Here is a 4,239-nt window from a genome sequence, read left to right on the forward strand (position 1 = left end):
AAAAAAAAAAAAAAAAAAAAACTAATTACTTTCGTATGTATAAAAAATAACCAGTCAAAAGTTCAGATAAATATAATGAAAAAAAAAGAAGATTCCATTCAAAATAACAAAAAGCTTAAAATATCTAAGCATATATTTAGGGACAACATATTTTTTTAAAAAGCTAATAAACTCTATGAAGGGTCATAAGAAGAGATTTCAATAAATGGAAAGAACTTCATTGTTCTTAGACTGAAGGATTCAATATTGCAAAGCTTTTACTAGACATTATTTATGATGTCTGCCAAATACACAGTCATTTTCTGAGAACTTTCCCCTTATAAAAAGTCTCCTGCAACCTTTACAGGCACTTGAATCAGAAAGAAAAAATTCATTGGTTGGCCAGTGACCACTTCAGTTATTTCTCCCAAAATTTAAACTAATAGACTTTAAAGCTGGTAGTTGAGATTAAGTCACCTAATAGCTAAGGCAGAGGACAGAAGTGATAGTCTAAATATTTCTGCCAGGTCCTTTACCCAGGTCCTTCATGATTTTTTACTCTTAATAAGGCTGGTTGTTCCCCTTCTACTCTAATTACATGACAAAGTCCTGTATGCATCCAGTAAACCCTTTTGAATTGGTTTGTATGTTATCTGAAATCAAATAATCCTCAAGGAAAATGTTCTGAAGTTCATCTGGAAAAATACATAAAAATACATAAAAATGACCAGAAAAATTAGGGAGGAAGCGGGTAAATAAGTACTGAGAAACACACAAGTGAACACATCAAAGGAACACAAACGAGTCCAGGATATATCGAGAAATATTACATATATATGGAATATATATTTTATACTTATATAAATATTATATATATATACACACACACACACGATAGATGCATGATAAGCATATGCTTTGACACTAGTGAGGAAAGATTCATTATTCAATAAGTGTTGTGGGGAAAATTGATTATATATTTGGGAGAAAAAAAACCTGGATCATTTTCCCGCTTCCGCACCAAATCTGCAGATAGATCAAAGATTTCAACATAAATAAATGAAACCATAGAAAGAAAACATCAGTGACTATTCTTATGATCTTGACATAAAGAAGGTTTTCCCAAGCATGGCATGAAAGCCAAAAACTATTTTTAAAAAAAGGTTGATAAAATTTTATTTTATCCTTTTTTTGAGGGGAGAAGAATGTCTCACATTTTACTTGGAAATAATTTCTATCCTAAAGAGAAGCTACAGGGTTTCCCTTGTGGCGCAGTGGTTGAGAGTCCACCTGCCGATGCAGGGCACATGGGTTTGTGCCCCGGTCCGGGAAGATCCCACATGCCGCGGAGCGACTGGGCCCATGAGCCGTGGCCACTGAGCCTGCGCGTCCGGAGCCTGTTGCTCCGCAACGGGAGAGGCCACAGCAGTGAGAGGCCCACATAGCGCAGAAAAAAAAAAAAGAGAAGCTACAAGAATACAAAGGAAGTCACATATACCCTTCACTCATATTCATCATTGTTAACATTGTGCTACATTTGCATTATTCTCTCTGTCTCTGTCTTGTCTGTCTCTCTTTCTCTTTCTCTCTCTCTCTCCCACACACACACACAAAACACAATGATACACACCCACCTAGACATACCATTCTGAACCATTTGAGAACAAGTGCCTTTACCCGTGAATACTTCAGTATATATTCCTAGGTACAAAAACATTATCTTCACAACCATAATTAAATTATCAAAATCCGAAAACTTAACATTGACACAGTTTTATTGTACAATCTACATTCCATATTCAAATTTTGCCAATTGTCTCAATAATGTCATTTATAGCATTTTTTTCTGGTCCAGAATTTAATCCAGTATAACATAGTACATGTAGCTGTCATGGCTCTTTAGATTTTTTTTGAACTGTGTAGGCTAACTGTTTTACAGAACGTCTCTCAATTCTTGTTTGCCTCATATTTTCTCACGGTTAAATTCAAGTTTTGTACGTTTGGCAAGAATATTACACAAATGATATTATGTCTCTCTTAGTGCCTTATATCAGGAGGATCATAGTGTCTCATTATTGATGTTAATTTTCATCCCTTGGTTAAGGTACTATCTGCCAACTTTCTCCACTATAAAGTTACTACTATTCTTTTTGTAATTTGTGGCAAGATACTTTGAGATTGTGCAAATATTTTGTTCCGCATTAAATTTTTATCTAATAGTTTTAGTATCCATTGGTGATCATAAGCATTTTAACCCGTGAAAAAAGTTAAAGACAAACTGAGGAATATTTTCAATATACATGAAAAAGAGTAAATATCCATAATATCCAAAATGTTCTTTCAAATCAATAAGGTAACAGCTACACCCCAACAGAAACTAGTAAAGGGCTTTAAAAGGCAGTTCATAAAATAAAAAATCAAATTGGTTAATAAATGCACGAAACATGTTAAACATTATTAAGAAACAGAATTTAAAATATGAGAAAATTTTCTTTTTGCCTACCAAATTGGCATAAATTCAAGGAATTAAAATCCACTATTAATGCTGATGGAAATAAGATAACCCTCTTATGCACTGCTGATAGGAGTATATATTAAATAATCTGTCTGAAAAGTGTTTAGCATGTTTCCAAAAAAAAAAAAAAGAATGTGCATGTATACTTTGATCCAGAAATTCCACTTAATACACTTATGATAATACACTTAGTAACAGAAAATTGAGAATAAATGACCCTTTTTTTTAACATCTTTATTGGAGTATAACTGCTTTACAATGGTGTGTTAGTTTCTGCTGTATAACAAAGTGAATCAGCTATATGTATACACATATCCCCATATCCCCTTCCTCTTGCGTCTCCCTCCCTCGCTCCCTCCCTCCCTATCCCACCCTTCTAGTGGGACACAAAGCACCGAAATGACCTCCCTGTGCTATGTAGCTGCTTCCCACTAGCTATCTATTTTACATTTGGTAGTGTATATATGTCAATGCCACTCTCCCACTTCGTCCCAGCTTACCCTTCCCCCTCCCTGTGTCCTCAAGTCCATTTTCTACATCTGCATCTCTGAGAATAAATGACCGTTAATTGACATTCATTCAATGAATTATCAATACTCTGCAGCCATTTAATAAATTCTACAGCGTTTCAAGAGAAGGTGGCTTGCAAAATCTTATACCCACCCAATTTGTTTTCGAACGTAAAGGCAACAGACAATTCCAAAATTTAAAAGTTCAGAGTATAAAGCCCCCATGACTTCCTCTCGAAAATAATTCCTTGACAGTGAAATTCAGCCAAGCAAAAAATGAATCAAAATAAAGAACTCAGAAATTTAGAAATCAAAGAGGAATAACTATAATGAACAGTGAATTCATATAAATATAGGATTTAAACTGAATATCTGAGGGAATTATGGTTGCAGATCAAAATGTAAAAGTAATAAACCCTTAAAAAGGAAAATACATCAGCAACAAAAATTAGAAGGTAGGGCGAGGGAAAATGGGAAGAGATGTGGTATTAATCACCTTATTATTCATATCTCAGAGTTCATCTTCATTACCCTAAACCTGAACCATTTAGTAAAAAAATAACTATTCCAACTTTGTAGTAACTTTTAAATCCCCTTTCTTAATCTTGGAGGACTCCTTTAGAACTGATATCTCTAACAGTAAAGAAATAATTATTTAAATTCTGTAATTCCTTCAGTTTCCCTTCTTTTTATCCTATTAAATTCAACTAAAATTAATATTTTATATTATATTTAATATTTTCTTCAAATAGTGCATGTGACCTAAGATCCATTTCTTACAAAGTTATTTCTACTATCTAATTATCCATCCTTCTATCTGTAGCTATTCACAGAAAGATGATGAAATAATATTCCACCATAGGTGACACTAGTTAGATGGCAGAATTTAGAATGAGTTATCTTTTTCTTTTAAATCCCTATTATACACTTTGGAAAATTATTTTGAATAATTTTGAATAAAATGATTTTCTAAAAAAGTAGGAAATCAAATTGCTAAAATAAACAAAAAAATATAGAAAAAGTCTAAACTGACAAACCCTGGAGTAAATAGAGAAAATTTCCACTCACGACCATCCCCCCACCCTTGCATAAAAGATAAAAGTTCCAATGGCATCATGAGTCATGCTTCTAAAACTTTAACAAGATGATAATTCCTCTGCCATTTTCACAATTCTGGAACACAGACAAAAAAGAAAAGTACCCCAATTTTTTTTTTTTTTTTTTTTTTTTTTTTTT

General features: G+C 33.1%; 1 protein-coding gene across 1 annotated transcript in view; it reads right to left on the reverse strand.

Annotated features, from left to right (window-relative positions):
• MYRFL (myelin regulatory factor like) overlaps positions 1-4,239 on the reverse strand; it is a 115,875-nt gene that overhangs the window by 85,520 nt on the left and 26,116 nt on the right. The window lies entirely within an intron of this gene.

Source organism: Lipotes vexillifer, unplaced genomic scaffold, assembly GCF_000442215.2.
Source record: "Lipotes vexillifer unplaced genomic scaffold, Lipotes_vexillifer_v1.1 scaffold602, whole genome shotgun sequence".
Classification (NCBI taxonomy): domain Eukaryota; kingdom Metazoa; phylum Chordata; class Mammalia; order Artiodactyla; family Lipotidae; genus Lipotes; species Lipotes vexillifer.